This window comes from Oxyura jamaicensis, chromosome 20 (assembly GCF_011077185.1).
Source record: "Oxyura jamaicensis isolate SHBP4307 breed ruddy duck chromosome 20, BPBGC_Ojam_1.0, whole genome shotgun sequence".
Classification (NCBI taxonomy): Eukaryota; Metazoa; Chordata; class Aves; order Anseriformes; family Anatidae; genus Oxyura; species Oxyura jamaicensis.
The window spans coordinates 11,572,066-11,585,578 of NC_048912.1; positions in this window are offsets into that span (position 1 = coordinate 11,572,066).

A 13,513-nucleotide genomic window follows, 5' to 3' on the forward strand; every position below is an offset into this window, starting at 1 on the left:
GAGTGGATGAGAAATGGGTCATTCTTATAATCAAAAGATGTCTGGCCATGCAAGATATTTGACTGCTTACTTGCAACCATAATTTGGCCAATCACATTGTTTTTGTCATCATGTTGGATATCCAAGAAAATAATGGAAAAGATACTCATTGTATCTCTGAGAAAACAAGTTGCTTAAATTGCCCTTTCTTTTCTGTCTCTAATTGCAAGGAGTATAATAGAAATCAGATTGAAGGAAAACATGTTGATGATGTGCCTACAATATTAACAAAGGAATAAAAATTCTACCCAGATCTAGAGGAAAGATGTTAAAGCACATTTACTATTACTTTTTTATTTTTATTTTTTTCCTCCTGTAAACAAAGATATGCTTACAGAGTGGCTAGCTTTACGCAAGCTGTTCTTTCAAACCTGTTAATATGTCATTTGGATTTATGGCAACAACTGGAAAAGTAGGAATACTCATTCCCCTGAGTACAGGCAAAGCAGATCTATGGCAGACTGCTATATTCTGTGCAGCATCTGCAACCAAGGTTTTATCATCAATCAGAGCTAGTGAAATAAGTTCTGGAAAAATGAGAAAACTTTTAAAATATTAATACAGCCATCATTGCATGAGGCTTTGATTTTACAAAAATGGCTCTGGATAATACTTCTTTCTTAGGAAACCACCACGTATCCAGGCAAGTTGTCTTAGCCTAATGTCATCATTTTCATAATGACTGAAAGTGCTGCTCTAACAGCACTTAGACAAAACAATTGCTTTGATCTTTGGATATAAATTATCCACTTCTGTCCATCTATGAATTAATGGTAGTGGTGTAAAATGTGTTTGCCAAATAGTGAAGGTTGTAAATTTTTAGTATCATGGATTTTGTCCCTTAAATCACTGAAAATCAGATGTTTTGCTCAGTGCTCTTGTAGATCAGCTATTAGAAAGTAACTGGTATTAGGATGCATAGGGTGTCCTCTGAAGTAGAAAGACCCGTGCCAGAGTCGTGGGCAGTAGATAAGAACTGTTTGAGTGATTTGGAGGCAAGTCTTCCAAAATTCTGTTTGTACTTTTTTGATTGGTTCACTGTAATTGCCTAGTCAAATGATCTGGTTGTCAGTTCACCTGACTATGAAATATAAATATTAAGGGTCTTCAGAGATGATGTGAATTTTAGTTGTTTAATGTTTTTAAAGTACTCTAAGGGTATTCGACAAAATATGTTCACTGCAATATTTTAAAAACATCATTTTATTTATACTGATTATATAAATGTATATAGGAGTATGTTGTGTGAGACAAATACTGAGACATACACAATTCAACATTTACTTTACACAGTAGATCTTCTGTGTGCTGCATTTTCTTATTCATTTGATAACTTTCCATATTTGAGCCATGTAATTAAGTGTATATTAAAATTAGACTCAGGTTTGGAAAGGAATAAATAGTGGTCCTGGTGTTACACGACTTATACTAGTTTAATTCTTCAATCCACTTTAACAGTGAAACAGTGTAAATTAAGCTCTTTGATCTTCTCCCCAGGGAACTTCATTTTGCATTGTGTGTGTTTGGTGTGTTTTAAACACTTTTTCATATGATTTCTAAGAAAAGAGAATTATACAACACAAGGTGCTTCACTATTAGGAACTAGCATCGTAATTCATTTGGCCTGTGTAAGCTTGCATCTGAAAAAATACAAGTAACCTTTCAAATATTAACATGAGCCAAAAGTCAACTTAGTCATCTGATGAGGCACTGACAAATTCACAACCTAAATGACATTTGTCACACTGAAGTAGAAACAATTATTAATAATTTTCATTTCATTAGAAGCACTACAATGAAATGTCAACAACTTTAAAAGTGTAGCAGAAGTGTACAAATTAATTTTGATTTTCTGAAGTGTAATTATCTTTGTAAGTACCACACTGTGTAATCACTTTTGGCGCTATTACTTGTGCAATCAATAACACTTAAATGTACTTAGCTGTTTTCAAACATGGTTTCCTAAGGTCATCCCTTACTGGTGAGGATGTTTCAGTGTGAGTGTATACGGAATTGTTTTCCAACAGGTCAAAGATGTAGGGCATTTTTAAAATCTATTTATCCATCTTTTTTTTTCTCTCTCTTTTTTTTTTTTTTTTTTTTTTTCTTTCGAATGGTTGTTTAGAAGGATGTGTCAAATATTGTCTTGATGTTCATTGCAAGTCCATTTCTATACGCTGGGTGGCAGCATTAGCTGTCTCACATGTGCGTGCACCTCTTGGGGCTCATCCTACTTTCCAAACGCAACCTGACTGCAGACTTAATTATATTCCCTTGAGCCAGGCAGTCAGGCCAAATTTGGCCGCACATTAGCCAGATGAATGGTTTGTAATCATCTAAAGAAGTACATCTAGTTCCCACAAGCTTAGCCAGTCCTCAAGTGTCAGCATTTGTAATAATTCAGGAGCTCATAATGCTTGAATACAGAAAGATCACAAGAAGACATGTCTTGATGGAAAGTTACTTTACTACCTCATGGCTTAAGACCTATGCAGTTTCAGCTGACATTGATAGGTACGCACCCATATTTGGACAACACTGTTATCAGCATTTTGCTAATGAATTAGTTTAACTCTATTATTTTACCAAATTGCTGGAGATCTCCAGGACTAATTGGTCTATAATCCTCTGCCAACACTATTGCAGAGGATAGGAGCAGAGGTGGTTGCCAATTCACGCAATGGCAGCAGCTATCTGGATCAAACATGTTTTGAGTTGGTTTTTGGAATCAACAGCAGGCCTTTATAGGATCAATTTTATGATGTAACCTGAATGGATGCTGGAGTTTTGTGTTCTAACACAGCTTTTCAACCTTAGCTAATATCATCTACAGAATTGTATCAATGATATATCTCTATTGGTAGATATCACTTAGAAGCAAAGCTGATGTAACCAGTGATAGGAATGGAAGAATATACTTCAAAACTACTGAAATTACAGATCCTGTGCTCATCCCTCCTGGCATGAAGCTAAAACTTTGGCTTCCAAGTTCCTTCGTGGAGAATAACTACTGGCACTATTTTTGCTTCAAAATGAAAACACTGATTTTGAAAACGGACTCTGAACAGCCTATAGTATAAACAATAAAAATAGATTGGAGTTTCCTCTCTGATAACTAAATTATCCATGAGTATTAAAGAATAAAAACAAGAAGGTGACTCTGTTATGCCATGGGGAAAACCAAGCCTGAAAATGTGCTAAAAGTATTAAGTGTCATAGTCAACATTAACAAGTCTTGCGATTTATTCATTTTTAGTGATATAAGTATCATTACAGATAGCAGTTCTTCAGCCATTTTTAGTAACATGTTAATTTAAGAATGCAGCAGACAAAACATTGCAGGCACTAACTTATTTAGAGACGGAATATGCCAAAATCCAGGACAATATTAACGTAAAAGGAACAGCACACATTTTCTTAACATTTCTAGTTTTCTTTCAGAAGTAATTCTCTGCATTTGTAATCTACATGGAAGACTAACTTCCTCAGTATGTTTTGGGCAAGTGTCTTCTATTCAGAAGAACACTTTTCATGTACAGCATAGGAAAATGCGGTTGCAGTTTGGAGTAATGCATGTATGAATGCACCTACTTGCTAATTGTGCCAGAAAGTTCCTGTTTGGATACTTTGGCAAACTGTCTGTACAGTATGTAGTCCTGCCTACAGTTTCAGTATTCTGAATTTTCTTTTGATTCTTGGGACAACTAAATCGTGAAATTCCTTGCAAATAGTCTAGAGACCGTAGTTTTGATGATTTTGAAAGAAAAGCTGCTGGATAGGCCATATGTAGGCTATATCATGGGTTCAACTGCTCTGAAACATACAGATAACTGAAGTTTTTAGTTTCCCTTCCATTGAGATAAACACAGAATTTGCTTTTGGAAGACAATTTTTATTAAAAAGTACAATACATCTGGCTGTTTTGAAATTTATGGGTAATAGATGCATTTGTGTGCATCTTTCATTGTGTTAGTGTAAAGATGTTCAAAACACTGTAGCAGATTCGAATCTTGTGTTATTTCCATTGAAAAGTTGAAGAGATTATTCTGTTCATTTTGCAAGAAATACTTTTCTAATGAATTTTTCTAATTTTCTCATTCAATAATTTTTCCTAATGAAATTTTCATTGCTAATCAGGTTTGGTTAGATACTATGAATATCTAGGATTCTGGATTACTGTCTCAGTTTAGTTATGTAGCATTGGGAAAATTAAATTAAAATTTGGATTGAATTTTAAAATTTTATTCACATTTTGCTTTTTATTACACAGCTAAAGAACATTGTGAAAAAAAAAGGACATGGTGGATAGTGTGCTCATCCTTCTAGGAATTATCAAGATACTTCTGTTTGATCTTACATGGATTATATTTTTACGAATTTAATTTACTTGCCTGCTGGTGACTGTGCTAACAGAAGAATATCTGTTTCATGTACTGAAATGTAATTTCAGGATAATGTTTTTTTTTTTTTAGTGAGTAAAAACAGGAACAGTTAACAGACTGTTTTGTCTGCAGTCCACCAGGCTGCTCATGAGATGTCTGAACCATATTTAGTAGATGAAACAGAAGCATTGATTGTGTGACCTGCTGTGATGCATCATAAGTCCTACAAAATAAAGTGTTTTTTTTGGCCACAGAGTATTGCATTTAAAAGGCAGGATCGGTTAAATAAAAATTGAAAAACAGAAGAAATAAAGCAGACCTTGTCAGCTGCAATTACATCTTCTAGTTGCTGAAAGATAATATAATTCAATGTCTGTGTTAGCATTCAATGTTAACTTATGGGCAAGTAATTTAGATGAATTCTCAATGAGAAATTGAACTTCAGGTGAATCAGCAGGAAAATCAGTGTGTTCTGTAACTGAATGGAAAATAGTTGAGTCAGCGCTGGCAGTGTGCTTGATGCCAATGCCCATGCCATGGAGGGATTTACTGGTTTGACATGTATTACGTTATTTCAGATTCTGAAATGAGGAGTTACTCCCATGAAATATGGAGTAAAAAGTATTAAAGAAAAGCTCAATTCCCAAGTTCAGTGAAAAGCTTCCAACTTAGGCAGAAGCTAGGAGGTACTAATACGAGCACTGTTTCATGTGTAGAATCTCAATGTTGATAGTTGATTCTGCCATGGGATATGAGATGAGATGTTTCCAGGCCTCTATGATTTTTTTTCACACTTCTGTGGTCATTAGATTACAACATTCAAATAAACATTCAGCATTAATTTGAGTTATGGAAGAAGCAAAGAGAGTGTCAGTTCATTTTTTTGCTAAACTATTTTGCAGAGGAAAAGGGGAGCTTCATCTTTGTCTCACCCAAGTACAAGACAAGGGAAGCACCTGTCCAAGGGAACAGGTTTTTGGAGCACTGAAAATGCATGTTAATGTGAACAATCTCAGGAAAGGAATGACTAAAAGGAAGTGAATAATATTGGTTTGCCAGAGTTGGAAGTCTGGATATATGAGCATTTTTAAGCTGTTTTTATTCTTTTATTTTTTATTTCTTTTTTCTTTTCTTGAAGTAAGTTTGTAGGGTAGTGGAAGCAAGTTTTCAGGAAGGTCTTGACTGTTCATTTACCTAGACTTGTCCATGTAAGCAGAATTGCCATGTCAAGAGCTTTTTCAACTCAACATACTTTCATAGGCTTGCTTGTTCACTAATTCTGTAAACACAATGGCTAAACTTGAGGTATATTCCCATAGATTTACTTTCCGATTTAATAGTGAGGCTTTAGCCTGATAACTCTGATCTGTGTTAGTGCTTGAAATGCCAATCTCTCCCTTGTAAAATATGATTGTCTACCTTAGTGGAAAATATCCTTATCACCAAGGCAAATATTGTAACAAACAGGTAACGTGTGACAGCTCATCATGGTTCTTGCAAAGATGTACTAAATAGCAGATGACTATCAATAGAATTACAAGGGTTTTTTTGGATGTACAGGTATCTGCATTTTTAATTTTTGTCAAATGCTTTAAAAGGGATGCTAAAACCTGATCTAAATGTAAAAACAGATGCCTTCTTTTGAACAGGGATTAGAAAGCAAATAATTAATCTTACATACCTGAGGATTTACGTAAGCTGCTACTTTTTAAATAAAAATCATAAACATACAAATGTAGTCTCTCGTCTCTCTGCCTATTTTGCATCCTCCTGAATAATAATAAAAAAGGAAAAAAAATCCTGGATTTGTCTGGTAGATGGCACTTGACATCAAAAGAAAAGTGCTAAAATTTTCTTGCTACTTTATAGAAATGAAAATTCTTAACAAACATATATTTACTATATGATAAGTGCGAACGTTGGAGCTTGTAAGCTGTAGTGCTGATTAGGTAAATTGGACTTAGAGTAACTGGAGGGTTCGGTAAGCCTCCTACACCAATGAGGTTTGCTTTGCATTCACTAACAAATTGAAAATTTGCATGAGCATTGTGAAGAAAAGATTGGTTGGACTGAACAGGCTTTTAAGTGTGATGGGAAGTGTATAAAACTGACTGGTTTTGACTTCAAGCCAGGTGAAACCAAGTTGATTTCACAGTTACGTTTTTGAATCCTCACATCAAACCAAAATCAAAAGGCCTGGATCTGTGGGAAGTGAAAGAGAAAAACAATTTTTTGCATGAACAGCTACAGGATGAAATCACCAAGAGTCGCATATCTTTAGTGCTTAGTACCAGTCTCTGCTACATAGTGTGAGAAAGGTCTATACTCTTTGTCCAGCTGAGTGAGTTTCTAGAAGTTCATGCCTTGAAGTGGGATAACTGTTTTTATGAATAAGGATACTTTCTCAGAAGACTGCTGGGATTTGAGGGACCAGTACTTTACATATCACTTTATTGAATTCAGACTGAGCTCCCGGAGCTATAATGATTGGTTTAAGCTTATGGCAATAAGGCTACCTGAATCAACGTTTTCAAACACAAAGGCCTAATTCTAGCAAAGAAAAACTGAATGACTCACCTTTGTTCAAAATTGGGTTTGTATTAAATTTTTGTCCCTGTTACTTCTATATAAGCATGCCTCATAAAGCTTTTAATTTCTTTGCACTTCTCTGCCAGTTAAACCTGCAAGACACAGAACTAAATGTTGTGATATCAAGGTGGAGGAATGAACAGAAGCAGGAGGAAGATGGAATGCCTGGCCGCTACTGTCAGAATTCCTATACATGCATGTTCTCTTGTGCTTTCATTTATTCTGTCAGAATAATAATCCTAAATTGCTTATTTTCTTTTTCTGGGGAACATTTTAATCTTATTGCTACCTTGTTGCTATGTTCATGTGTTGTAGCCATGGTAGTTTTATTTATTTATTTGTTCTGGGCTTGTTTTCCTTGGTTCTTTTTTAATATCTCTGAAGAAGCTGAATACTTGGGGTTTTAAATCCAATAGTCAGAAGAGGAGAGAAGGTGTCTGTGAGCCCAGTCTCCACAGAATACCCACAGTGTCCCCTAGATTGAGAAGCTTTACATGTGTCACCGCTTTGAACATCTCATGCTTCTGACAGCAATGCTTTTGTATTATGTACAACTCACTTTGTCTTGTCTGAAGAACTGTCAGTGTCCCTGCAATATTTCTTAAAGGAGAAATTCTTGTATAAATTCTTCCACTGTTGTTTCCAAACTGCATTTGATGAATATTTTTGTTAGACTGTTTATTTCAGTAAGTGTTACCTTATAAACTTTTAACCCTGTACCTTGACAAAATAGCCACTTCCAGGTGTGCAGGATTGTATAGAATAGACAGGCTGCACTAAGATGGAAAAAAAGAGCAGTGTATGACAGCTGGTGTTCTTTTTAAGATATGGCTATGAATCTCCTTGTTTACAAAGTACCACAGGATCCATGTCCTGTGGATTCACATATATTTTAGGTGGTTCATATTCTTCTGTTTCTCCTCTCACGTTGTGAATTTTCATGGTCTCATCAGTTGCAAAGCAAGTTAAGGGTTCATCAGAGCATCGGGGATGAAAAATTCAGTGGAAAAAGATTTGCATTGAAATCTATAGTGATTGCTTGTGAGTGCAGTCTACAGAGACAGTTTTTAAACTTCACAGTTGTAAAACCATTTTTAAGGTTGTCATTTGGAAAAAAAAAAAAAGTCTACAGAAGACAAAAGGAATATTTTCCACAGCAGTCTGGTATGCAACAGCTATTGCTAGGAGCAGAATGCTACAACTTCTGTGAAAGGCTTTAGTTAAGTAACTGTTTTCTAGCAGTCATTAAGTCTTGCATCTCAAGAGCTGCATAGAAAGCAGTAACTATAACTAGTGCTCTGAACTTTACTGATGAACAGCAGTTTGCCTTCCAGCAATTTAAGCCTTTACACACACTGGTACATGTGTCCAAGCTACCCTTATCTTCATTGTTTTCCCCAGCTGGAAAACACATTTTGAATTGTAGTACTTTGCTATCAGGCTTGTGAAGAGCAAAGGCAATATACTGCTTATGTTTTCAATAAATGGGGCACATGTTGACTCTCTGAGCAGTGGAGAGTATTCATAAACCAACTGCATACTGAAAGGATGAAACCAAACATGTAAGGATTAAATACTTCACTGAGACAGAAATTACGGCACTTTTTTTATAGGAGTGAACAGGTGGTGCTTTTAATCCAACCAAAATTAACCCATGTTCAATAATTTATGCACTCAAATTGACTCTAACAAATGCTGCCTAATTATGCATTCTTGGAAGAATGCGCTTTACAGTGGGTTTCAATTGGAATTTGGATCCAACTGGAGATGTGTTCTCACAGCAGTTTTAGTATATAATGGAGTAAGGAATGCAGAATATAAAGAATTTTCAAAGTAACTTTGCTCTGAATCCTTCTGTAGTTGTCTACATAACATGTAATAGTCACATTTTCCAACAGTGGAAATTAATAACAAGCAAAATCCTATCTAGGGTTTTCTTAAAGAGCTGTTCATGTCAAAGAGTGTCCTCACATAATCAAAATAAAAGTAGAACAGTTCATTAGATTTGTAGCTGGTCTCAAGAAAACATGAATGCAGGAGTTAGTCTGTGCTTGAAGTGGGAAAAGGAAGATAAATACACAAGCCATCAGTAATCTTTAAAGCCTTTCTACTATCTCTTTCTGAAGTAAAAAATAATAGAAACTGTTAAGATAGGTTTACCCACATCTGTAGGGCAGTGATGGGCCTTTTTTGTCAGTTCTTTTCAGTTTGCGCAGGGAACACCTCTTCAAATGGCCATTGTATTCTTGAACCATATAACTAAAATATCCTTACTGTATATATTATTTTTGCATTTATATGGCAAGAAATTTTTTATTCTATTTAACCTTTACCTGTTTGTCCTAGTCAGTGAGATATCATGCCTATCCTTTTTCATCTGTTGAAGTAGTGTGACCTTATTTTAACATATAAGGAACAAGGATGAAGGAAGATTAAGTGATATGCCCAGAAGTCTATGGCAGATATGGTCATAGAGCATCTAAACTACACTGTCTTTCCTTTTCGTTGCTGTCCCATTTTACCTTCCCATGTTGATTTTCTATTTCTGATTCTGCACAAAATCAAAAATAAATAAAAAAAAATCTAGCCATGAACTTCCAAGAAAAAAATCAGCTAGAGATTATTTTTACTTCGCAGTTCAATGTATGCCTGTTAGACAAAGCTGACAAAAACTTACGCATTCTCAAATAAAAATATAATGAAATGTTTAAGAATAATAATTTCCACAGTATTTTCTGAATTTTCCTTTCAGGTGCTTTACAGTTTAATGTTCCCTTCTTCTACTGAATCCAATGTGTTTCTATGTCGATTCAAGGAGCTTTCTCCCACTGTAAGATCGTCAAGTACATTTATTTCTTTTGTGTGCTGCTTTTGATAAAGTGTTACTGAAGTCCAAGAAAATTATGTACTGCTCTTCCTACATTTGACTCACTGTGAATTTTAATTTTTTTCCCCTTGAAGGATTCTGTCACAAATCAGTCACAAGATTTCTTGATGAATTCATACTAGTGGACTGCCTCTTTGTTGCCCTGATCAGCACTGTGCATAGTTTTTCCTTACTGAAGTAAATGTAAAACATTTTTATTGTTTGCATATCTTGCTGGTCTCTTCTGAAAACTGTTTCTGCAAGATGATAAAATATAACTTTGCTTTCCAACTTGTAGAATATTGAGGATCCTGTTTTTCTTCTGCTTTCAAAAATTGTTATAGAGAAATATTTCTGTACTTCACAATTGGAAAAAAATGTAAGGTCATGCTATTTTTTCTCATAATAAGAACCAGAATAATACTGTAGCAGTGAGTTAGCGTTCGTTGTTACATCACTGAAATAATCGCACTTGTAGATTTGTGAGTTTGAGGCATCAGTGAGATTATTCACATAAATAAAGTCAGATGTTTTTAACTGACGCAAGGCTGAGCGGTAGCACACAGACCGAGGGCCCCAGTTCCCCACTGGATCTACCTGGATGAATCTGTGTAAGCAAATGACATAGTTACTCTAAAACTGTATTCTCTGACATCTGTGGAGCATGTCCTCCAGAAAGTTTCAAATTTTCTTCTACAGCAATAAACTTTTTTTTTTTTTTTTTTTTTTTTTTTTTTTTTTTAAACAATCACACTTCACTGTAGTGGCAATTTATGAATAATACACTCCAAGCATGTTATTAGAAAAGGACAATAGTATATTTTTAGTCTGGAGAAGGTAGTTATGCTCAGGTAATTTTCAATGTTTTGTTGTTCAGTTTCACTGAAAACTGAAATTTTATCTTTAAGCCTAGAATTCTGCATATTTTTTCAGCTAAAACATTTGAAATAACATTACAGTAAACAACTTACAGTAATTATTATATAATTACTAAATACAAGTATTAATTAGTAAATACATTTTGTAAGTATATTGACCCTTCCAAGTTTGATACTTAGCTACTGGTTATCATTTCCTTTGCATTCTTCTTGTAGTGAGTGGAAATAGTTCTACGAGGGAGAAACAAACCGTTGAGGGAATTAAGACTGACCATGGCTTTCTCTTGTTGTTCCTGTGAACAGTTGTAGTAGATTAACTGTCTCGTCTCTACTATATTAAAGTTCACAGTGCAGAAGTTCAATTTTTCTGAGCTCTCATAAATTGCTCAATATATGCTGTTAATTATCAGTCAGTATGATTCACTGAAGTCATAACCTGACTCCTTAATGAGTTTCCCATAAATCTGTTCTATTCATTAGAGGTCAAATTGATAACTACTAAGAAGGAATATCAATGCTGAATATATTCTATAAGGATATAATTATAACTAAAACCACCCCAACCCTCGTATCTCCCTCTTCTCTGAATCTTTGTGTTGAATTCAAAGCTCTTAAGTAACTGGTGGTTCTTAACAAGACAATGAAAGAACAGGAGGAACAATGAAAAAATCTGCAAAGTTCTGGGAAAAGTGGAAGTTTCTTATTCATTTTTAACTTATTATTTAATGCATGGGTGCATGTAGTGCATCTATGGAGTGGTCATGTAATGGTCTGAACATTCATTATGGAAAGCTTAAATCTTTGACCGTCCCTTTTTGTAAGTACGTTATCCGTTACAGGAGACGGTAGTGTGGACAAACTTCACCCTGGGAAGGGGACAATAGGAGGAATCAGTATCAACATTCAGATACTCTATGAAGATCTACTTATTTTCTTCATATTTCAAAGAAAACCCACTTTTCTAATTTTAAGTGGCTGAATGATTAGAAAAAGCAGTTATTTCCATATGCCTTTTGCCACTGGATAGCTGGCAAAAATGTTGACACATAATTTATAAGACTAATAAAGCCTAGAAAAAGATTATATGAGAATGATCTCATATATTTTCACAGATAACAGACACTATCAGGAGTTATGAGGCATGCTTGTATCCAATAAGGCCATGAGTGTAAAGCTGAAAGTTATTTAGAGCATTTTAAATTAGACCACTTCTTCTGTTTGCACAGGTCAAATAAATTTGAGGAAAGCAGCCTGAAAAAATCAAATCAAATTGTGAGCTGGAAATGTAATATAAACATAGTCTGAAATCAAATCATGTACTTCATATATATCATATTTTGCAAATATGAGCTTTCAATAAGAAATAAAACAATGGAACTTTTAGGTAAAATTTTAATTTATTATTACTTGCAATATATATTTAATATAAATATGTGAGTTGTTTTTGGAAAAGCGTTGATTTAGAAAGATGTGAATTTTTACTTCTGAGCCTTTCTTCCAGGGTCGCTTTCTCTAATATCTGCATATACTTATGGATATTGTATTGGAGAAGCAATATTGTATCATTTTCTCAAGCTCTGCTATAAGATGAAGTGGAAGTGTTCTTAAAAAAATAGAGATAAATTTGGCTAAAAGGAGGATAAGGTGAGGATTCAGGTGCTTCTGGAGGTTTCTGAGAGTTTGGTTTTATTTTATTTATTTATTTATTTATTTTAAGCTAAAAATGTGGACGGTACAAACGCCTTAGTATCCGCAGTTCTCTCAATGTTCTTTGATAGCATGATTTTTTCATTCAAGAACCTTAAAAAAAGCCTAGGATAAATTGCAATAAAACAATGAGAAAATTTAAGAGCAAGCATATTCGAGTTCTGATGAAAGGAAACAAAAATAGTTGAGAGACAAGAGGAAAGATTGTTTTAAGTGATTTTGCTGGCTGTAGAAGGAGACTAAGTTAAGGTGAGCAATTATGGTTGTCAGTCACAGTGATCACATATGATTACATTAAATGTCAAGACTTCGAATGCTGGTATATTATCAAGATTGAAGTAGGGTGTTCACAGTGAGTAATGAAAAACATTTACACAACTTTAGCTAAGCTAACTGCAGTCCTTCTTTGCTCAGCTATGTTCACATACTTCATGACAAGTGATCCTCAGATTCTCGTTTTCATTTCACTGGAGAAGCAGTGCATAGTGGATGAAACTGAAGGAGGTTTTGACAGAAGAGTTTCTATCTTCCCCAAGATTGAGTGATAGGAGGTGAGGCAATGGCACAAAACCAAGGAAATTTGAGGTGATCACAGGTCTGATAATGGAAGCCTATAAATTATTAACATGATTATAATTGGTTAAATAGAAACAATTATAATTGACAAAGTTGTGCATAGAATCAGGATTGCACCTGCATCAGAAGCTTAATATTGCTTGAAAGGGTTACAGGAAAGAAGTCAGTCAGTAAGTGACTGTGGTAGATCTGTTTTTAATTCTCCTTCTTCCAATTTTTCAAACAGGAAATGCAAACTTAAGCAAAACTCCCTCATACACAGCATTACCAGTATTTGTATGCTTTGTGCTTTATCTATTTCAGCACTTAAATTTGCCTGTATCTGAAAACTTTTTTTTTTTTTTTCTCTAGGTTGGTTGTATGACAACTTTTTACTTTTGTAAGAAATTTTTCTGCCACAAATCACTTCAAATTTATCTTGAGTTTCTGTTAAAGATTATAAAGGCCCAGCTCCAGTTTCAGGAAAAACAAACAAA